The 24329-nt window shown below is 37.6% G+C and overlaps 3 long non-coding RNA genes and 1 pseudogene across 3 annotated transcripts; 2 read left to right on the top strand and 2 right to left on the bottom strand.

Moving 5' to 3' along the window:
- Positions 1 to 8699: 8699 nt before the first annotated feature.
- On the top strand, positions 8700 to 12421 carry LOC131220992 (uncharacterized). Its single transcript, XR_009158935.1, has 4 exons — positions 8700 to 10467; positions 11149 to 11282; positions 11460 to 11657; positions 11784 to 12421. It is a non-coding gene; the product is annotated as an uncharacterized LOC131220992 (long non-coding RNA).
- Positions 12422 to 12888: 467 nt separating this feature from the next.
- Positions 12889 to 15650, top strand: LOC131219958 (fe(2+) transport protein 1-like; annotated as a pseudogene).
- Positions 15651 to 19519: 3869 nt separating this feature from the next.
- Positions 19520 to 20722, bottom strand: LOC131220991 (uncharacterized). Its single transcript, XR_009158934.1, has 2 exons — positions 20650 to 20722; positions 19520 to 19887 (listed from the first exon to the last, which is right to left on the bottom strand). It is a non-coding gene; the product is annotated as an uncharacterized LOC131220991 (long non-coding RNA).
- A 4-nt stretch (positions 20723 to 20726) lies between these two features.
- LOC131220990 (uncharacterized) lies at positions 20727 to 22583 on the bottom strand. The gene is made up of 3 exons (XR_009158933.1): positions 21584 to 22583; positions 21391 to 21497; positions 20727 to 20953 (listed from the first exon to the last, which is right to left on the bottom strand). It is a non-coding gene; the product is annotated as an uncharacterized LOC131220990 (long non-coding RNA).
- Positions 22584 to 24329: the final 1746 nt, after the last annotated feature.

Here is a 24329-nt window from a genome sequence, read left to right as displayed (position 1 = left end):
TTTTGATTGGGTGATTTTTTTCTTCTTTACTCGGGATATGGGCCCTTTTTTTTTTTTTTTTCAAATGCACTACTGTCTATACGTTGAGCTTTTGTAAAAACAAAACCTTGACTTTTAAACTCTTTCCAATTATACGTAATAGTGTTTACATCATTAGTCATTTTAGCGCATACCGTATGATATTATTACACACCAAATATTGTATTTTTCAAAAGACAAAATTGCCCTTATATTCTCTTAAAACCTATTTTTTTCATACGCTCCCTCAATAATTCATCCCTTTCTATCTCACTTGAATCACAGTTTATCTTAATTTTTTGAATTTAATCATAAAATTTAGTGCACCGCCTCATGTTTGGATTAGACTTTGTATAAAATCATGTTTGGCCATGTAAAAATCAAAGATAAATGTTCAATTGTCATTGTTTTCTGTTTTGGGGTCCACCTGAGATTGGGTCCTCCTCATTTGTAGGCCCATGCCATGAAATAATGATCCATGAAACATGGACATTGTGAATCAAACATATATCATTATAATGCCCCTATGGGTGTATAAAGTAAGTATATAATATTTGAATTCATTTGAAAAGGGAGACACAAATATATAGAGGACATATTCCTTAGTCATCAAGGTTAAATAAGGCAAATTTTAACTTAATTTGTTTTTTTTATATAAGAGTTTAATACCTGTTATTTTTTTTTTAGGATAACCCAAAGGATAGGCAAAAAATAGTGAAACATTATGTCATTGTAATCAAAGATATCCCACCGGAAATGCATCTCATGAGTACAACGCCACTTGGTGCTACCCCTGATCGCGGGTTCCACCTTGATGTATATATGCTTTGTATATCTAAGTTATCCACCTATTAATGTGGGTGCCACATGCCTAATTACCTCCCTTCCAAACATATGATTAATCAAATCAGTAAAAAGTCTAGTAATTTACATATTTATCTAAACACCTCCATTAGTTAATCAAAATACACTAACAATCATTGTCAATGTAATCCAAATAAGCCTTAGTATGTGGGCTTAGATGGGATTAAGCAAGATGGAATTAGATTTGGTCCATGCAGGTTGTTTAGTGAATTTTGAAATCCACTATGCATGTGGGCCCTACATTGATGCATGTGTTTTATCCATACTGTTCATCCATATCGCCCCCTTACATGTGACATTCTAGTTGTATACACATATAAGTGACTGACATCCGTTGTGAATTTGGTTCATTGATTGCAACTTCATGGTTCACCAAATGGAGTTTTGCTTAATCTAGTGTTTTTCCTTGACAAAAATTTTATCCCAAATATGAGGATTGGATAGCCAAAATACCATAGTATTTACAATAATTATACAATAATGGTGTTAATCCCATCTAATACAATTCTATACCATTTAATCTCACAAACCAAATAGGCCCTTATTTATCAAAGGACAACCCAAGTAAATATCGTGGTCATTTCAAAAAATAAACAAAAAAAAACAAAAAGTTCAACTCGTCTAACCTTAGGTCACATGTGGATGGTAAATTATGATCGGAAATTATAAAAGTGCAAGGATTATAAATTATAATATTTATTTATTTTGCTCGTCCCAATAGAATTAAATAGAAAAGGCAAATAATTCAAATATTATAGAATTGAACGGAGGCCCTATTGTGGTACCCAACCAAAGACTGCCAAAAAGCCGAGGAACGCAGCTGGCCTTGGGTAGTTTGGCTACGCTAAAATCCGTTAGAGAATGTCAATAATCCGTCGGCGTAGCTGGATTTTTGAATGGTGGACGTCCAACCGTCCAGAATTTTCTCATTTTGTGGTCCACTAGAGACTTAATTAGGGATAATTAAGTGATGTGGAAAAATGGATGGACGGTGTGGATGAAACATATACATCATGGTGGGGCCCATAGAGCCCTCCCATTTCCAAAGATATGTTTACCGTTTTATTGTTCTGCAAAAAAAAACTGTGAGTTTTGTACAGAATGTAGAATAGTCATGACTCGTTCATGAAAATAGTGGCAATGATATAGAATTATCCAGACCATTGAAGTAATCCTTCTAGTTGTAGATGTTTAATATTTATAATTTTTTTACATAATAAAATCTTAACCATCCTTAAAATGGTCCCTCTTGCATGTACGATTGTTAACAAAGTTTTTGTTATAACAAGTGGTAAACACACACTGTTTCAGATTTGAAAGTTTTATATTACTCAGAAGAGGATTTCGAAAATAACGAGAGCGCCGTTTCCTCTCTTATCCCATTTTCAATCTTCTTCTTCTTTCGAGCGGCGTTTTCTTCCTTCGAGCGGCATCTTCTTCCATCAATCTTCCATTGTTGCGATAGAATATTCCATTGACAGATCAAACACTATAAACCCCCAAACCCTCTCTCTCTTGATCGACTCTCCCTTTATCTCTCTGATCGATCTATCTCCCTCTTCCTCTCCTTCTTAGATCGACTCTCCCCTTGTAATGGATGAGATTTTCGGCCATCTGATTGTAATGGAGGAGATTTTCGGGACATGGCCTTTTTGTGATGGGTCTCACCAGATGGATGCTGTGGATATTAGGACACGATTGTACAAGTACTGCTGCCACAACTTACTCGAGTTCCCGGAGAAGTGCATCGAAAAGCTCCCTCTTAGTCTGTCTCTCTGCACCAGGAGTGTTCAGAACTTTACTCTGCTCCACCATTGTGATTGTGTTATTCTTCAACTCTTCCTGCACCCCCCCACAAAAAAAAAATAAAATAATAAAATAAAATAAAAAAATAAACACCATCAAAACACACAGATTGCTGAATGATATGAGATCTTGCTTTGCACTACTAAAATGAAGTGGCTGTCTCTGTACCTCACAAATTTTGGAGTCAGTCAAGGAAGGCTGTGGCAGTTCCAAGAGTGGTGTTTGCATGGGTAGGATTTTATTGAGCACCTCAGGATGGTCGTGTGTTTTAAATGATTAGGGACTGAATTTTGCCACTGCCACTTTATAAAACGAATTTGAGATCCCTTCTAAGAAGTTCACTGTGCTGCTTGGAACACTACCCCTTGCATGATTTGATTGTGGTCATCATAGAGATTTAAATGGCAAGTGCTGTCAAATTTGGATCTTCCAAATGGTATCTTTGAAAGAAGAGGAAATGAGGGGATAGTCAGATACTTACCCTGTTGATTTTATGGAAGGCATTTCTTACAAATGGTAGAAAGAACTTAACCACAATTTGGTTCAAAACAGACTAGTTTAGGGGATCAAATCTAATTGAAATGTACCACCTGATCAACTTTAGAATTGCATTATGAATAAATGTGCAAATCAGCACACAATCCACTTTTCTTTTTCAATTCGTATAGGCAGGATAAATTAAGAGCAACAGTGCTGATGGTAATGCACAAACCATCTTTCATACTTACCATGAAGGAATGAGCGGACACATCCATCCACAATAATCTCTTTTAAACAGATAATGTCATTAGGCACAAGCTATGCTTTCATGCTGGCAATGAAAGCAGGGACCATTGAAAAAGTCAACCATCAATAGTCTTATTAGCAAATAAGGGTACGATTGCAAATTACTTTTTTCAATGAGCGAAATTGCCATTGGCTGAAATGACCAGACAATGTCATTGCATGGTTTAATGGCACAATTGATTGATTTAATTGGGCTTTTTAAAAACGGTTTGTATTTTTGGGTGGCATTTTTGTCACGCAATTTTGCATGTTATATGTCGAAAGAAATGAAATTAGAAGAAGTTTGGATCTCTCTCTCTCTCTCTCTCTCTCTCTCTCTCTCTCTCTCTCTCTCTCTCTCTCTCTCTCTCTCTCAGTTTGCTTTAATACTCTGGCAGTGTGTGATGAATGATACGCAGGATATATATATATATATATATATATATATATATATATATATCTGTGTGTGTAGTTTTGCAATATTCCCCATCTTCTTTCATCTACCACTATGCGTCCAAGTCACAACTACTTAAATGCAGCAAAACTTGCATTTGAAATAACCATATAGTCTTCTAAACATCAGTTAGTGTTAGCTGATCGTCAGACTGGTGGAGATTATTTGGATGGTTAAAAGTATGAAATATCCAATGGTCCTATTTTCAATATAGATATAATCAAAGTTGGGATGGCAGCATTTTCATTCATGAGAAGACATGACCCAAACCATGATTCGATATGTTCCAAATTGGGCCTGAAATATTTTTAAATTACAGTTTGTGCGTCTTCACTCGTTATAAATGGAGTTGGACTAGTACAGCTTTTGCTGTTTTGAATTATTGCAATTTGACTCTTCAACGAATTGCCTCACTTCTCGACAATCTACCGGAAAAAAAAATCAATTTATTAGAAGTTTAGGGCATCTGATTGTGCTTAATTTCGTACTCATTGTTGCCTAAAAGGCAATCTAATTGCTGTAAATTTTATTTGGACAGTCCCATTGGATGACAAGAGTGATCTTGGTGAACATTACAGTCTTTTTGGGTTTTGTTCTGTTGTGTCTAGATGAACTCATGCCCTTTTACTTCTTTGTGAACAATCTGGATGGTCCTGATGGATGACCATTACATCACACCACACTCAGCTTCTAAGTGCAAGCGGAAAGGTTCACTTCTGGAAATGGAGTCCTTGAGTGTGGGAAAAATCCTGCATTTGGGCCCTGGAAAGGCGCCCCTGAGCAGTTACTAATTTTTCTTCTTATATTTTTCCAAGTTCTCATATAGATGGAAGGTATTTCAATATGGATTGGGCTGTTGTTCACTTGTTTTGTTTGGTCTCCATGAACAGATTTTGAACCTTTGCAAGTGCAAGGATGATGTTAGGAACAAGGTTCATATTGTGATAGACAAGTTTGCTGAAAGTGGGCTTCGATCATTGGCTGTTGCAAGACAGGTTTGTCATAGTTGTTTTTCAATAGTCATAGGTTAATATTTGTTAGTTTGGACAATTGAATTTGTTGAATTTAGGATCAAAAGGATTTATAGATGGTGATGACTTTTGAAAAAAAGAAAAAAAAAAAAGGTGATGATTCAGACCGTTCTTCCAGAAGCTCGTATACAGATTTCATGCTTAGGTGAGTCATGTGATTTTTTATCACAGAATGTGGTGTCCATCTTCATGTCATCCTGACTGCATATTCGAAAACACTCCTAGATTGAAAGATCTTGCCTAACCATTTTCTCTTGACCAAAGCGGATTAGGTGCAGCCCTTACCGTGGGGCCACCTCGATGTATTTATTTTATCTGTTTTTCTAGATCATTTTAAGGTATGCAGATCCAATTCTCACAGTACAAGAAATACTAGTATCAGGGGCATTTTTATTTTATCTGTTTGAGTTTTGCTTGTGGTTTTGAAACAATTGCTTTGGTTAGGTGATAGTAACCATCTCATCCATGGGTTGGAAAGTGGACGTTTATATTAATAGGGTTGATGTTATCCAGTTTGTTTGATTTTCTGAAAGGGGCCTAAGAAAGGAGCATTGGATAAAACAGAAGGTCCAGATTAATGTTATCAATACCTCATGTCTGACTGCAGCTATCTACAAGGACGTTCCCATACGTACAGCGCACCCGAGCATTTCTCCATTTGTTATCATTATTATTATTTTTGTAGCCTTCTGTAATTTAGTGTATGGGTTTCCAAAGAGGTATGTTCCAAGACCATGAATACATTCAGCTTCTATATACTTGCCAAGAAGTGATATTATGTACTTTGCCATGTCCAGAAAATTAGTTCTTATGCATATTTGAATTGGTTGAAACGTATGGAAAATTCAACTCCCAAAAATTTGCCACAAAGGACTTGTATTGGACTTGCAGTCTATGAACTCTTCATGAAGGTCAGGAAAAAAATAATATAACCTACCTTTTCCTTGTTCTTTATACCTGGTTCTCTCTATATGTTATCAATGTGCTTTTATGAAGCTGGTTGTATTCTTTGGATTAATATATAATTCTATAAAAAAATGATCATCTACAGCCACTTGTATGCAACGACCCTTTCTTCTTCTTCCTCTTGCCCTTTCAGTCCTGTATTATAATATGGGAAAGTATCCAGTGCTTAATGCTTACATTAAAGTTGGTTGTCAAGTACTCTTATCTTGATACACAACATACGTGGATGCCAAGGCATTCATCTATCCCTAGTGCAGGTGGGCCATTCTCCAACACTCGTAATGGTTTGGATAATCCTAACCACTAATTTTAGGGTTTTTCTTTTTTCATCAAACTAAAGACTATTTTTCAGTTATTATTATTATTTTTTTCTAATCGTCCATTTGTAATCATCAAAAGCCTTCCAATCAGTGCCTAGGATCCAACCAGTGTAATTTGTAACACATTGCCCATCGTCTTTAGGGGCTAGCAGATGAACAGTCTTGATTTCTCAAGTGTTTGCCACATGTAAAGAGATACAAGTGCTTGATTATTAACTTCGATTAAAATAAGAGACACCACTAGCTAAAGATGAGAAATTTGTGCAACTGGTTGCGTGTGGGACCTGCTGTGGCATGTGATATCCAACTGACAGTGTTGCCCAACCATGAAGATCTGTGCATGCATGCTTGCGTGAGTACAGCTTACCTCCTGTTAAAGAGGCATTTGTAGGATGACCTATCTAGGAATGCTTTCTATTCTTTAGGTTGTCATAGTAATGATTATCAGTTGTGCTGTTGGCATTTTATTAGTTTTGTATTTTATATACCTAAGATACCTGACTTTGGTTTAGCAAAGCTTGTAGGATGGCCTTTGATGTTTGCTGTCCCAATTGCAAATTCCCAAGCAATGACTGCCCACTAAGTGAGTTCATGATTTGAGTGCAGCTTACCTATTATATATGTATGTATGTATGCGTATGAAATGTAGGGATGTAAGTTGTCATGGTCATGAATGAAATCATTTTTGACTCATTTCTTCTTGGAAATGAAGTGGAAATGAATAAATCCTCTCTGTACATGTGAAATTGTGGTCCTGTTCTCATTCAAACAATCTGGATATACATTGCATTGGCAATATTTCTACCTGTAAAAGCCTGGTTTGGGTTGTACCAAAGGTCCAAAACATGTTGTTCTTGAGTTTCACAAACAATCCAATTACCCTTGATTTTGCAGCTAACCAAACTTCAAGGTGAAAAATTAGGCCGATTTCATAGAGCACAAACTGCTACAGTTTTGTTCTGGTCTAGTAGGTGGTCAATACTCAACTGCTATTATATCCTTAGTTCTGTGATTTTGCCTATGCTCTTGAGTACCACAAGACACCAATGCCCTTGAATTTCAAAGATGACCACCATTCCCTTTCTTCTCAGCTCTTGGTTTGAGCCAATGGGCTGCACATTTTGTAAAGTTTGCATGCAACTCTAACATTTGTTCTTTATGCTACATTGAGAGGAAGTTTTCTCAAGTATAATTCTTTTATAGGAAAAATTAAATTTCTAAGATTCCTAAGCTAGTAATCTTTATTGACTGCCGCATGACTGAAAAATATGAGCAGAAGTTTATGATTTGACCATTAAAGTGTAATTCGAACAAAATTGATGATAGAACTACATGGAATTAAGAGGATTGATCTTAACAATATGGTCGTCATGCACATAGACAGAAAATGCTTGCAATGAATGTTTATGAGTATTAGGTGGCCTATTAATGAAAACAATGTCTCCGTCCATAATACGCCTGTTTATGATTTGACCAACTTTCAAATATGTATGTCCTTTTGAACCTTCCCTAATTGCATAAGTGGCTGAACCATCTCTGTATGTTACACCTAATTTGTCATCCACTGGTTTCTGTAAATGAAAATAAGAGGATTGATCTTAACAGTATGATCATCATGCACATAGACAGAAAATGCTTGCAATGAATGTTTATGAGTACTTGGTAATTTTGGAGTCTTTCTTGGTTAGGGTTTGGGCTGAAAGTACGAGTGTTGGAGCCGACGCTTTCGGAGTCCGAACTCATTCTTTTGAAAAATAGAAAAATGGGAATATTAGTAAATATGGATTTTCTTGTTAAGAAGAAAATGGAAGATGGATTGAAAAAACATAAAAGAGATTTTTTTTTTTTTCCTTCTTTTTTGCTTCAAGAGAGAGAGACAGAGAGGTGAGAGTGGGGAAATGGAGGGAGAGAGTGGGGGAATGAAGTGGCCGCGTGAGATTTAAAAATAGCGAGTGTAGTTTGGTTTGAAAATGACGTTTCGCATGCGTGGCGTGCATGTCTATGAGAGGTGGGGCCGACGGTTTTTAGCCGTATGCAGCCAAGTTTGCTATCATAGCTAAATATACCTGTGAGGTTTGTTGAATGAGGAAAATATGCAGGCCTCACCATGGATGACCCATGGGGTAAAAATCCCTACAGATTGGGAGATCCTAGAACTATGTTATTTGGCTCTTTTTGTGGTTGAATGTGAAGGATAGTAGTAATTCTTTCTTGACTGCCTATTTGTTGGCACCTACCCCAAGGGTTGGGATTTCTCCAATCTGGGAGATTTGCTGAATGGGGCATCCATAGTGCAGCCCCTGATTTCGACTGTTGGGATCAATGAACTAGGGACCACATTTCAGCACTCCAACAATCTGAAAACCTGAAACAGTTTTGCAACACTCGGCCCTGGTGAAAACACAGGGTGGCGAACCTGATAGGGTGAGAAGGAAACTTGTTGGTCCTTTCTGTTATGCATCATCTCAGACAAAATTGCATTTACTTGATACATTAGTCTGGGTATCAACCTTGCCACTCCAGATGTTGTCATTCTCTATGAAACTGATTGGTACATTTTCCATTCTGCTTTGCTAGTAGCATTTTAATGGGAAAAAGAAGGAAGCTGTTATTGCAACTTATAGCAAAAAAGAAGGAAATGATAGCCATTGATGGTTACGAAATGATATCAGTTTTTTTTTTTTCAAATCAATGGTTACTTTCCTTTTGTGCACTCATTTCTAAACTGATAGCCATCGATGCAGACCTTTCACCACATGTAGTAGTACTTGGGCTTCATGCACTCATTTGTAGCCTGGTTCATCAACTCATTTGTGTAACTGATTGACTTTTCCTTATTGCAACGGATCCTAGACTTTTGTAACTAATGCACATGCTTGTGAAGTGATGCAGATCGATGGATGGTTGTGAAGTGATTCATTGACTTATTCTGTGATTGCAGTGATGGGTTGCAGGTTTTTGTGAAGTGATGCACATTACTGGTTTTTTTTTTTTTTTCTTCCAAATCAATGGTTACTTTTCTTTCTTGCACTCATTTGTAAACTGATTCATGCACTCATGTGAACTGGATTGTATCATGTGATTGCAGCAGATCCTAATCTAATTTGTCAACTGATTCATAGACTAAACTCCAGACAAATCTGTGAACTGGAACTCATTTGTGAACTGAACTTGAACTGGAATGCGGACTGTAGCTTTTAGTTCAGAAAGAATTAATTGTCCGTATAACATGGATTAAAGCTCACCTAGGACTCGGTTCACCCTTGTTCCAAGTGCATAGTGAACATGGACTTCATAAAAGTCATCCGTGTCAATGGTGGAGCATGGCCATTTCTGTAGGATAGGCAACTCTTTCACCGATTGACCTGTTTGAATTTGGAAATTGAAAGACTTAATTTCCAGAATGAACCCTGAGTTTTGAAGTTTGAACTTGCATCTATTTCTAGAAAAAAACCAGTTGTGTTTTGAAGTACCAATATGCAGTTCATTTTTGTCTCTGGTATAGTTCTGTCTCTATGCCATTTGCCGCTCTTTCATGCCATTGAATTTTATGATTCATTTGGCTCTGGCAATTTGCAAAATGAGAAGATGAGTGATTACGTTTTGTAATCAATCCAGCTCATGACATGTTGCAGTTCATGGTGACTCATGATGCATCATTCACTGGAACTGTCCTATGTGGTGGTTGAAAAAAATGTGGATTGGCCAAGCCCAAGTCAATTATTCTTCTATTGCAAGTTTTATTTTGACAGGGCCAAGCCAAATGTTGAAACTGAAAGACCAGTCTCCTAGTCCAGCCTGTTCTCTGCACATAATTGGTCCTGTCAAAACACCTTTATCAATTGTTTATTAGAACTTTTTCTTAGGCAAGTTTGTTTAATTGATGATAGAGAAATGGAAAATCTACATTCGGTGGACCATGATGATTGTGAAATCAGTGTTCAAGTTTGCAGTTTCTTTGTTTCATGGCAGTTCTCTCTCTCCCTCCCCCACGTGCACCCCGCCTCTCTTTTCTAATGCTGTTTAGTTTGTGATTTTGATCATAGTCCCCGGTAGAGACACTTGCGAGATTGCAATGGTGCACCAAGAAGATGCTGGCCTAAATGTCGAGATGGCAAAACTGGCTTTTGCAAAGGGTATATGGAGTTATGTATGTAAGATGGACAATGCATTGCGTAAATACCCTCCTACCCACCGTATAGGCACATACTTGGCTGTGACTGCTCTCCAGCTAATTCAAAAGGTGACTACTCCATCCTCACTTCCTGCAACGCAGCCCTTTTTAGCAATGTTCAACAGCAACTGGTCCGCTGGGAACTTGGCTGTGTTGACTCAGTTTGGTTGGTCTATGACCATTGCCTCTACCAAATCCTATTCCATGAGAATAACTGATGTGCTTTTCATTCACTTGGTTGGGTCTAACTCAGACATCTAAAGACTGATTACCGGGTCGAATAAAATCTCAAGTACATAATTACCGTTAACTAAAATGAAATGAGCTCATTTTTAACTGGCAACCAAACAGGGCCTTAGGTTTGTTTTAAGCTGCAGATTCCACTCTTTTATTTCATAAAAGGATTTTTAAGATGTATCCTTCAGATTTGATACATTTTGTTTTGTTGAAAGGTGGTAGGTGGTTTTTTCCTTTTTGGGCACAAGTAGGGCTGTTAGGGGCCAGCTTGGGGTTAGCTTTGCCCTAGATTCTGAACTTTCTGAGTTGGGCATATTAATTTTTTTTATTTTTCCTAGTCTATTGGCAGGCCTACAAGTAAGGTATTATAAGGTAAGATAACCAGGGATCTAACCTGGATCACTCATACTTGCAGTGGTCTTACTTTTGTTTACTTGGACAGTTTAATAGATTGATGAGGATTGTCATTTATTTTTTTTCTAAGAAAAAGTTACTCTCTTGTTATTTATCCAGGACTAATCAGCATGCAGTTGGATGAAAAAATTGGCAATCTGATTACAATTTGGTACAGGTTGATTATCCAATGGAAGCCTTTAAAAGCGTTCCAATAGCTGATTCTGAAGTGTGGCTTCTAGAAATACATGCAGGTTAGCTTTTTCTCCAAAATGTTTCCTGGCTTTAGTATTTCAATTTTCAGGGAATATTATGCGTATAGCCTAATACTTGGTTTTTACGATTCTGATGAGTGAGAAATGGTTGGAATTAGCTCTCCTCAGAAGTAATTTGTTTTTTGCAATATTAATGGATCTGAATCAATCTTACAGAAGGCTGAAATGAGGTCTCTATCCAAGAAGTCTGCTGGATCATGGATTTTTTTCTGGATCCCCTCTGCATGAAGAAGACAGGAATAAGAAATCAAATGGCCTATTTCGCAATGTCTTTTTTTGTGTTACAGGCTCGTGAGAAGTTTCTATCATTGAGGAAAAGGTACAAAGTCGGATGTTGCTGCTGTCTTAGAAGAGGTATTGTCCTATTTTCAACTGAGAGGCCTTTTTCTAACCGTGACTCATAAAAAATCTGACATTTTGTTTTTGGTATTTCAATTGTCAGCTTAATTCCTTGAGATAGAAATATTGATTTAGTTATAGGCATATTTCAGGACCTCCACATTGCACATTGCAAGGTCTTCATTTGAGCAGGCTCGCTTCAATCTGGTATTTACAGCCCTACAATGTCTGAACTGTAAACTACTGGTGGTTCACAGTGTTCCACAAAGATTAACAATGTGGGTCCCAGAAAGGTGGGCCTGCCTGTATGGTTGCTGGACGCTTTTGATACCTGTTCATCAAGAAAACCTACTATTTTATGCTAAGAAATAAAAAGCACTTTAATTTTATACATCAATTGCATATTGAAACATTGCGTGAAGTAGCTTCATGCAAATAAGTTGGCTGTTTTGTTTCTCATAGTCTTGGATTCACAAGTCAAAATGATATCAGGATTTTGCTGATGCTATGTTTTCTTTTATTTGCTATAAGTTGCAATACCAGCTTCCTTCTGGTAATTTTTTGTGTTGGTTATTAGGTCTCACAATTTGTCATTCACATATAAGGCTTGCATATTATGGATATAGTTGTCAATTTCTGCAGGTTGGGTTGTTTTTGCATTTCATCTTGCTAGGGGATCTTTTTCCTTTTCATTTCATCAATTTCATTACTATATTTGTCTTATCTTTTTGCATTATCTCTGTTCTAATGTGCTTAATCATGTGATTGTTTGTCTTCAACATAATCACGTGCAAATGTGACCCAGATCTGAATAGTTGAATGTGGACTGCATTTCTAGATTTAAAGCCAAGGACTTGAGAAAACCCCTATAGGTCAAGCAGCAAAATAAACAAAGAGACTTAAATGATATGTGGTCTTTTTTAAAAAAAAAAGCATATATCCAATCCAAATATTTGGAATTTGGATGATATATTTGATTTTGATTTCTTCCCTTTCTATTCTGTAGGCTTACCTTCTCAAATAGGCTGGTTTGTGAGAAGGTTGGTTCGTTCAGAGCTTCGGAGAAATGGGTATATCTAATTTTGGATGTGTGCGTTGATTAATACACATCCATAACCAGATACACCAATTTCTCGAAAGCTCTAATGAACCAACTTATTTGAGAAGGAAAAGTCTACATGAAAAGGAAGAAATCAAAATCAAATATTTCATCCAAATTCTTTTTTTTTATTTATGAGAATCGTCAATGGATTTTAGCTGCCGAGAACGCCGACGAATTTTAGCCGTCGGGGAATGTCATTGCCGACGGCTTTTAGCCGTCGGCCTTGCCCTGTTTTTTGGTTATAAAATGAATGGTTGAATAGGTTTTCTTCGAAAATGTTAAACAAAAGTTTTCCCTCACAGGGCCACTTTGAATTTTTTGTTATTTCCAAATCACACGGTCAAAAACCTTAGAACTTTACATATATGAACTGAGATGTCCAAAAGCTTTTTAGTTGATCCTATAACTAAAAAGCTCAAGCTATAGGGTAGTGTATGGAGCCCACTATGATGTGTCCATGACATCCAATGTCCATCATGTGTGCTTTGCGTGATTTCCTTGGCACCCAAAAATAAGATGACTCAAGACTTAAGTGGGCCACATCATAGGAATAGTTGGAAGGGGAAATGGACATGCCAAAAACCAGGCTATATATTCTAAAACTCAAGTGAGCCATGGTATGTGATTTTTGAGGTTTTAGACATGACTTGGTATGTGGCTAGCCTAATTGTTTTGGTGCCAAAGAGAACATGAGGTGTTGCACATGAAAGATGGATTGGATGTCATATATGTATGCATCATGTGGGCCACTGATGTAGGGCAGGTCACATGCACTTTCGTGGCAAAGATGGACTAGAGAAGGCTCAATCAGAGCCAGAAATGATCTGAACCGTCAGAACCTTAAAACAGCTGTATCTTGTAAACCGGGATGAGTTTTTTTAACATATTATGTATGATTTTGGGGTGGGGAGAAACTACTCAAGCCAACTAACCCTGTTATGCTAGGTTGCCCACATCACCTAAGGAAGATGGTGATCAACCTCATCACATCCCTCGTGTCAGCCACATGCCAAGGATAACCTACCCCCAATATGACTTGCCCTTGCTCACGCTAATTCCATTTCATTTTCTCTCGTTTTGTTCTATTGACTCACTGAGTCAACTCAGTTTTGATCTCTTGAGTCTGAATTTAAGTTTTTATATTTTTTAAAATGAGAGAAAGCAACTAATCCCCATTTTCTTTGCCAGTTTGGAGGTACTAGAATTAGGGATTGTAATTCACTCAGTTGTGATTGGGCTTTCAATGGGTGCCTCTCATAGCCCTTGCACAATCAGGCCTCTTGTAGCTGCCATTTGCTTCCATCAGCTCTTTGAAGGCATGGGCCTTGGTGGCCGCATCCTCCAGGTACATTGCTCCCATCTTTTGCCCCATACGTTGCACACTAAATGCACTAAATGTAGCACACGAGTGCGAGATCCATGCCATTCATTAGTCAGATCATATTTCAAATGTGTCAATGGCCCAAAAAATAAGCTCCGTTTGCTATTCGGGTGGGCCACATTTTGAAAAAAGTATCCAATCGTGGACTTGCGGAGGTATGTGAATGGCCCACCAGAGGAGTGGACCAATCTGAACTTTTGGGCAACCCTACATTGGCATGCATGGGGACTTGTTTTTGGCATTTGTAAGTAGCATTCCTCTAACACCACATGTGCAAGTAAGGCACATGCCTGTGAGATCCAAGCCATCCAGCATGTGGATCCCACATCTTAAATACCCTAGATCAGAATCATGCAAGTCCACCCGTCAGTTGGTCCACAGTTACAAACAGATAGATGGATGAAAATAAAAATAAAAATGAATATTAAGTTTTTCTAAGTCATCAGTACTATGCCTCCTTTGATTAGTGGACGATCCTGATTCTTGGAGCATGGCATCTACATGATGGGACCCATCTAATGTATGTCTTGGATCTCACATATGTCTCCGCACTGGCACATGTGGATACATGCACATGTGCTGCCTTGTACACCTGTGTGGGCCTGGCCCAGACCGATTAAAATAGATCGGCCCAGCCCAACCAGTTTAAAAGTCCAGGCCCACACCAATACAGGCGAATCCGAACGCGGATTTCCTGCCAAAGCATTTTGCAGGAAGTTCCTGCGCAAGGAGTGTGGGGCCCACTGTGATTCTTGTGAGAAATCTAACCCATCCATCCGTTTTTCAAGCTCATTTTAGTGCATGCAACCAAAAATGAGGAGGATCCAAAACTCAAGTTGAACATATGAGATGAAACAGTGGGGAAAGGAATGCCTACTGCTGAAACGTTCCTAGGTTCCACCTTGATGTTCCAAACCTTTTATATGGTCTTTTTCACTGAGATGAAGTTTAAAAAATCAAGAAATTAAACAGATACAAAACTTTTTTCGCCATATAAATGTTTCAACGGTGGTCACTAAATCCCACTGTTTCCTCACGTGTGGTCCATTTAAGTTTTGGATACACCTTATTTTTGGTTGCATGTCCTAAAACGGATGGACAGAGTGGCTTTCTCACAAACATCACAGTGGGCCCCACAAAGAATCCTTGCGCAGGAATCCGCGTCCGGTGAATCCCATCAACCTCGTGAAGCATTGCATTTTTTTAAGAAACTGATTGAGATTTGGCGGGAAATTTCAGGCCGATTACAAAATCAAGATGAAGGCTATTATGATGTTTTTCTTCTCCTTCACAACTCCATTCAGCATCGATCTACCGTGATAATAGGCCAACGGCCCTGATTGTAGTGGGGCTGCTGAATGCTTCATCAGCTGGACTTTTGAACTACATGGCCTTAGTGTATCTTTTAGCCGCAGATTTCATGGGCCCAAAGCTACAAAGTAATCAAAAGCTTCAGATATGGGCTTATGTTGCAGTCTTCTTAGGTGCCGGTGGCATGTCGCTTATGGCAATTGCACAGGTTTAAATCTGATAATTCGGTACTACACATCCATCGATTGCATGAAACTGTAATATGGGCCTGTTTGGTTGTCCAAGAAATTGTATTTTTTTTAAAGGTTTGTTTGGGTGGGGCCACATTTTCATGGTTTGTTGATCCCCATTGACATGAATTCCAATGAAAAGAAGTATTCTTTGAAAGACGCAAGCACTGTTTTTTTTTGGATCCTTACTCTTGCTTGGGTGGTAGACTCCCAGGAGTTTCAACACCCAGTCAAGGGTTCGAGTATCCATGGGTGGTGAAATTCCACTAGCGTGAGTGTGTGGGGGTGTGTAAAAAAAGAAAAATGAAAAAAGCACTGTTTTGTACAATTCAAATCAAATTAACAAAAATAAATAAATAAATAAATAAATAAAAATTTTAGCCTATGGCTCATAGGGTATATTTGTACATGTGCCAGTATGGTATATTTGCCACATTCCACTTTTTAGTGTACTGCATGTGCCTCTTTTCATCTTTAATTGTCATATGTGTGGATCTAAGCCTTCCTATAGTAAACCCAATTTCCGTGGCTTGGATTCGACAGCCACGGATTGGGTATTACCCCCACCAGAACCTAGGTTAGGACAGATGGTCTATAAGTTTTTGAATTGCCACCAAATATTATGATCGACTTAACAAACTAAATTACCATGATTTATATTGTTAATTCCCACCTGATATGCGAGATTTTTCATTGATCTTTTCTTCTTTAAGTGGTATCTATAAAAATGACACATGGTAGGGTAACCTACTTAAGAATTAAGAATTGAATTGGAATTCCAACCCAATAAAAGTTTGGGTCAGTTTGGTCAAATCCAGGTACAGATTGGGTACTACCTCTATCAGGACCTAGTTAGAGACTGGCAGTCTTGTCAAGGGCTCTGTGGGGAGCAGTGGGATTGGAAGCTTACTATTGAAAACTTCTCGGGAGCCACAAAGGTTTCGGATCAAGCCCTTTGTATAGGTCTATGTGACTTGATGGCAAATAAAAATTAGGATGGGCCATAAGAAGTTTTCAAGGAGTTCAATCCATATTGCTTCATGTGGTGTTGTCTACTTGCATTTAATCTGCCTGCTTTTTGGGCTGATGCCCAACAATTAATTATCTATCAAAATAGATGGACAGTGGGCCCATGACAGGATTGGTGATTAATAGAATTGAATTGAAGGTGGGAATTTTTCATAAAGGTAGAATGGTCTGTGGAGTTTACTAAAACTATATTCGATTTCCCACACAGTCTATCCATTTTTACAGATCCTTTTAGGACATGAGTCAAAAAATGAGGCATATTCAAAGCTCAAGTGGGCCAAACCACATAAAGCAGTGGGGACAATGGCATGTGGAAACCTTCCTGGGGCCCAACATGATGTTTCTTTGCCATCCACCCTATTCATAAGGTCAAAAAGACCTGAAGGGAAAACACAAATATCAGCTTGATCCAAAACTTATGGCCCTTGAAAAGTTTTCAGGGATAGGTGTTCAATCTCCGTTGCCTTTTGTGGTGTGGTCCACTTGTGCTTCGGAACTCACTCATTTTTGGGCTCATGCCCTTAATGATCTCCCAAAATCGATGGACTCTGTGGATATAACACATACATCATGATGGGGACATCAGAACTTTGCCATTGGCACCAAGTAATCCATCGACTATTCAAATGGCCCACAAAATCTCACACGCTTTCCCACTTCATATACACCAAAAGCGTGCACTACAAAAAAGAAATGGTCCCCTACTACTTTTGTTAAGAAAAGAGGAGGATGGCGTGGGCCATTTATACCCATCAACTCTTTCATTTCTCACTTCAATATCGTATTCTAGTGCATGGCCCTTGGAGAGTGAGGCCTACCATACAAACCATCTAGATTAAGGAAATATAGGACCTGAATGTATAAACATAAAAAGCATTACCCAATGGTTATGTACTATTTTTTCCTAGTAAAAGAAGGTATCACATGAGCTCCAACTCTTTCCATGTTTTATTAATTTATTATTATTTTTTTAATTTTAATTCCATTTTCCTGCTGACATCAGCATATTCTCGTGCTACCAACTCTTTCCATTTTGTCCACTTTTCTCCTAAATAACAGCCATTTTACAGGCTGCAGATTAGTTACCTACAACAAATAAATCTTATTGTTTTCTGGTATATGGTCCATCCACGTGGTGGCCCGCCAAAGTAAACAGCCCTGATCACAAATTATAAGTGCCATGTGTACAGTAGAGATGTTTTCCACACTTCAGGGACATCCAGTACAGTATAAAAACACCAAAAATTAATCAATAATAAATAAAAATAATAAAATAGCAAAGAAAATACGAACTCATTTGACAGCCAGAAGCTAGATTCCATCACATTTTCTAAGCGGATATGGAAAGATATGACTGCCACAAAATCAAGGTACCAGCTAATCATTTAAAGCATAAAGTTAAACACAAAAATAAAAATAAATCCATTTTTATAGTAATAACTACTCTGTTTCAATTAAAAACAAAACAATAACAACAATAGTAACAAAACTTAACCATCGTACCAATAAGAATTACTAAGATGCTGTTGAAACTCTAGATTCCATCAAAATTTTCAATCTGGCCAATAAGACACTAAACACAATTCAACTATTTGAGAACATAAATATCCATTTCAAATTTCTTTTTAAAAAAAACATAAAAACCAACAAAAATAAAAATAAAAATGATAATGGTGCTTAAATGCTACTTGCACAATGTTACCAATCCAACATTGAAAATCATAATCTTCAAAAATAAAAATAAAAAAATAAAAAAAAGGGAAAAATATCACCAATAGAGCATAACAATCCTAACCAACCACTTCAAGCACAACAAAAAGGCACGAAATTATCAAAATTTAAAGCAAGAACGATAAAAAATTCCCAACCGAAGCAAAGCGACAAGCTTGACCGTACGACACCAAATCGAACTTCCTATCCAAAAGTATATTAGCTAATCACCCAGATTTGTGGGTGAAGTTACCAACTCCTAAGACAAACAGGAGGGTGCCCATTTAACAACCGGGTGGGCCATTTAACAGGATCTACTGCTGACCTTAAGTATATCAGCTAATCACCCAGATTTGTCACCGGCATGGGTTCCCTGAAAGATGGGTTAGAAAACTTCAACCAAGCTTTTCAAAGCTGTACATTTGTTTTGCAAACTGTCTCCCACCTGACCGGTGCGTCAACCAGATTCTTGGGTTAGGGCATTAACATAATAGCACCATTCCAATGAATAGCTTGGATCTCAGATCTGTCGTGTCATGGTGGCACATGAGTGGCATGTACATGAGCTTTATTCCACATGTGTGTGGCTTAACAAAGCTCCATGTACTGATCTATATATAGTTGTATACCATGGATGAAAGTAATATTAAAAAAAAAAAAAAAATTTTAAAAAAGAAAAAGAAAGAAAGATAAAAATCAGGGCAACTTGGAATGGTGATTCATGGAGTAGGATCTTCTTTGGGTGGATGAAAAAATCAGGGCAACTTACAGCGTTGCGAAGTTGAGAAGGATCTTCTTTGGGTGGATGGCCCCAAAACGATTGAACCTTTTACTCCTTACATCAGGGGCATCAGAGGTGCTGGATCCATTAGCATAAATTTCACTAAAGATGGCGGGCACACTGATGATGTTCTAACTCCAAATTAGAATTGTCCACTTCGATTTATATGCAAGGATGGTAGCAGATGTGAGTGCATCCGGGTGTGAGTATACATTGCATGTGTCTAACAGTTTAGTACTAAATGAGATTTGCCTACAAGGATCGCCCAATCAGCTTGCCCGTTCACTTCATGATATGATGATCCAAACCATACATTTAGAAGGTCCCTTAACATATGGCCAACATTAGCATATATATGGCCCACATGAGACAAATCTCACTGGTCCACAAATTATGTAGACATGGCATACCTCTGCAGATATGAACTTCCAAAACTCAGTGTTCCACACATCGGTTGCACCACAATAGTAATAGAAATTTGAAAATTTTGCAAGGAAAATAACTATTGGTTCACATTCAATGTATGCTTATCACCCACCTGACAAGCCTACCAGCCTGACTTTCAATCCAATCACCAGCCATCTTACTCAATCTCCCACAAGTGTACCATGTTGGCATGTATGCTACTAGGCCCCTTCTCCATCTTTTTTGCGCATGTACTATACTTACATTGCTCAATGAAATGATGTCGTTTAAATGATCTGTTAGCCAAAAATAAAAAATAAAATCAGTTAACCATAGAAAGCAATTCAAGAACCATACAACGCAATTACCAAACAAGGAGGTAGTTAACGATGCACAGGAAAAGAAATTGTATGGCAAGTTTAATCTTCAGTTTGCATAAACAGGACCCATACTTTCTTTGTTTAAGTGTATTTTTAGATAATAAACATCCTTCAATGTTTGAATTTTTAGCATAGAATTTGGTTGATCCTTCAATATTTATATTGGTGGAAACCAAAAGCTACCATTGGAAAAAGAAAAAAAAAACTACTGACATGACATTTTTCACCAATTGGTATAATAAAGTAACACGTGGAAAACTACTTTTCTTTCAACAATTTTCCTAAAATAGACATTTTCCTTTTCTAACCCAAACCTTGATAATCCACATTTCCATAATTTTTGAGAGACAATTATCACTTCTTGATCATTTATCAATCTACATTTCCTTGAAAGTCATAAAAACTAGAAGGAACAACTCTTAGAATTCTTTTCCTCGATCTTCCTTAACCATGGTTTCTTTGAGATGTAGCATTTTTCTTTCTAAATATGCTTTTTGGATTTCACCAATCTAAACGAGCCTTAAAATACAAATGCTACCCATAAAACTATGATTAGTGCTCATGATATTCAGATCAAATAATATAACCGGCATGATTTTCCACAAATTTGTTAATATTAGACCAGAGCATTAGTGACATAATTTCACTCTAAGAAGGAACAATTGTAAAGTAAATTACCTTAGATTTGAATTGATCATCTGAAGTGTAACTTCAACCATGCAAGCATTTGAGTTAGTATTCGTCTTGCGTTGCCTACAATGTTTGATAATACCCCGTGTGTATCTCCATCACACTCCTGAAGCACAATAATCCAAATGATTCAAGTCTACAAAGAGTAGATTATACATTTTTACAGAAACAAAGAAGTAACTGAGCATGAACCTGTATCATGTCAGCTGGACCGTAAGTTTATGTCCGTATAATCACAAGATGGTCTAACAGGCCAACATGTATGCCATGTGGACTGCTCATATCAGTTCGCCTACATCATATGCATTGAATTAAAAAATAACATAAGCTTGCAGGAAGATATTGCAGATTAATGCTAAAAAAGCCATGTAAAGATTTCTAGGAAGAACAAAATTCAGATAAGAGAACAAAAAGTAGGATCTTCCAAGAAGCAGTGTTACATGTAAAAGCAACTGATATATGTGAAAGCAATGTTCAAAAATGAACTAGCTAGTGGACCAAAAATGCAAATAAATTGACTTGCTTTGAAGTTTGAACAAGCTTTGAGTCCCTAGTCCCAAACCCTTGATTATCCAAAATAGGCCCACTTAATGGACTCGGACATTTTTCATATGATTGACGACTTGCTCATCCACTCAGCCAAACTGAGCATGGAAAACAAATGACTTTTCATGGAATCAACTTTGAGTCCTTTTTCATGTTTCATGAAAGCCTAGAGTTTCTCATTACCTGACATTGCATATTCCTCTGTTTGTAGCAAAAATTAGTATTTGTGATAGTGAGCTTTCTAGGGCGTGGTTAAGGTATGAAAAGCATTCCATATCGAGCATGTGAACCTGCATGTAGGATATGCCAAACCAGAGGAACTGTGAAGAAAACTAACCCATGTAGGAAACGAAAGGGGCTTGAAAGGAAAAGGCACCTCATCAATCAATAGGACTCCAGGGACAAGATCTGCTACCATTTCATCGATATATCTGTTAACAGCCTGTTAATCATGTAGTTTTTTCAACACGACTCATGCATTTCCACGGGACTCGCTACTAATTGCCTTAATATGATGAATGATATCTAAGGCTGCATTTGGGTGCTCCAAATATCTGAGATTCCATGTTATTTCATGATTAAGCAGCCTCATTTGTTGCAAAATATCATGAAATTGCATGATATTTTGTGCAACCAAACGCAACTTAAAATAATGAATTTACATTAAAGCCTCAATTCAAACAGTTTCTTCTGTCCCCTAGTAAGATTCGAGTAATCTACTTCGACATTTTCCTCAACAGGCTGTCCATTATCACCATCAACATGTTCTTCACCATCAGTGTTTTCTGCTACACCTAGTTTTTGTTCTTCATTTTGATCAGAGCCATCCAAGAAGGATGGGCCTCTACCACTCCCCCTTTTAGTTTCTATAACAATACGTAAAAGAGTCAAAATTGAGAAAGAATTAAATGATTGAAATGGATGAATCATTACAATACTAGAATATAATATCATAATGTCTTCATGAGGCAATTGTGAGTTGTTTGATGCAACAAAATCCAATGAAGGAATTGCAGATTTTTTATTTTTATTGAAAGATGACAACTTTATTAAAAACAGCAAAGCCGAAAGAAAAAGAGCAACAAACAACAAAAAAGACAGAAAGAGGAAGCAAAAAAAATTACAAGGGCTGCAGCCCAACCCAAAGGACTACATTGGCAAGGGCCGAAGAGAAAACAGTTACGGAGGAACCACATTTATCTTGGAAACATCCATTATTCCTTTCGGCCCAAATAGCCCACAAACCAGCCAAAAGGAACATTCTCCACCTCCAAAAAGATATTATCTCCAAGGAATTGTAGATTATGTTCAATATTATTTCCAAAAAATATAAAATCCAGCAAACTCAAAAAATAAAAATAAATAAATAAATAAATAAATAAATAAAAATCAGTCACTTGAATTGAGAGAGAGGGGACATGGTTGATTAACTTTGATACAAGTTAAAAGAATTATTGTTCCAGGAGCATCTGTTTGACAATGAACTGCATATTGTTGAAGATAGAATCTTGTTGTCAAGAAACAACCCCTGAAAGACTCAAGTGATATCACGTAAGAAACAACTTACGAAAGACGGAATTGAGATCTCATGAGGCCCAGTTGTAAAGAAGCTCAAAGCTGAGATTGTGACTTGAGTACGCTGACTTGATGCTCAGCAGGGCCCACCTATAGACCTACGTTGTGTTGTGTCAAGGAGTAAGCTTAGGGCTAGATCATGCTTTAATGATCTGGCTACCAATACTCATCACTGGGTGGCAAATGGGACCCACCTAAAGATCTGCTCCAGAGAACACTTCAGATTGAAGGCCATAACATGACAAAGACATGCGAAGTTTGATATGATGAGCGTTCTAGGAAGAAACATCTCTCATGAGCATTTTATCAAACAGTATGTGTGCATCATTAATCTAACAACATTTTACATACATATTAATCAAAGAGGTCCCAACATACAGATAAAACATGAGTTATCAAGTGTGTGAAAGCAAAAAGTCACAAAGGTGAGGAACTCAATCTAGCGGATGTAAATGTGTCTATGAAATCAACTAATCTAGATTAAGAACGGATAGAACAAGCTATCATAAAACTAAAGGAAAAATATACTCCAACAAATCCACATGGAAGAAGCATCAACTAATAATTCCAGATCTATACCATTTTATAACTAAAAAAATACACTCCCAAAAATCCACATCAGGAAAACACTACAGATCTCAAACTCTAAATACTATAAAAGAAAGCACATTTCTTGCCAACCCAAATCAGCATCTACAGCTTCACATAGACAAAAACAGGCTGATATATATATATATATATATAAACAGATTAGAAAAATGGAAACAGAGATGGGTTTTGAAGAAGATCGCCTCTCTTGCTCAGTCGTACCCTGAATCTAAGCTTTGGAGACCTTCTCGTCGATGTTCAAGCTCCGGGTTGCTAACTCGACCCTGATCGTCGACCTGAACTCATTCCTAGTGAACCTCGAGAGTGGATTTGACTTCCTAACTCCTGAATCACCGATTAGAACAACAAAAAGGCAGGAAAGATGGCGGAATTACGAAAATACCTTGGCAGAGCTTCCACGAACCTCCCGAAAGACGACATTGTTGAGGTCATTGATGCCATTACAGGACTTGACGGACGCAACCCTCTTGCTTTTCATCGTTCTTAGAACCCCATAATCGGAAAACCCTAGACTACAAATGGAGAGAGAGAGAGAGAGAGAGAGAGAGAGAGAGAGAGAGAGAGAGAGCTTTTGTAGAAATGAAGCTTCTGTTGTAATGGTATAAATGGGCAGGGAGAGAGGTGGCTTGAAGGAGGATGGATATTTCATTTGTCATGGCTGAGGGGGTTTTGGGTTGATCAGAGCATGAAGAGGGTTTTTGGATCGGAAATGGAGATTAGAGAGGAAAAAACCATAAAAATCGCAAGGACAAGATCTGGAGTTTTTTCACGATTTTTGAGTTTTTTTGGTATAGGGAGGGTTTAAAACCATTCACATCAGGAACGGCTTAATCCCATTCCTAAACCAAAGATTCAACCGTTCCTAATCAGTGATTTTGGTGTAGTGTTCATTTGCTTGTCATTTGTACGTAATCACTACAAAAAGAGAGTTTACACTA

The sequence above is a fragment of the Magnolia sinica genome, chromosome 12 (genome assembly GCF_029962835.1).
Source record: "Magnolia sinica isolate HGM2019 chromosome 12, MsV1, whole genome shotgun sequence".
In the NCBI taxonomy this organism is placed as follows: Eukaryota; Viridiplantae; Streptophyta; class Magnoliopsida; order Magnoliales; family Magnoliaceae; genus Magnolia; species Magnolia sinica.
The sequence above is the reverse complement of the archived record's forward strand: the minus strand, read 5'-3'. Positions and strand labels throughout refer to the sequence as shown.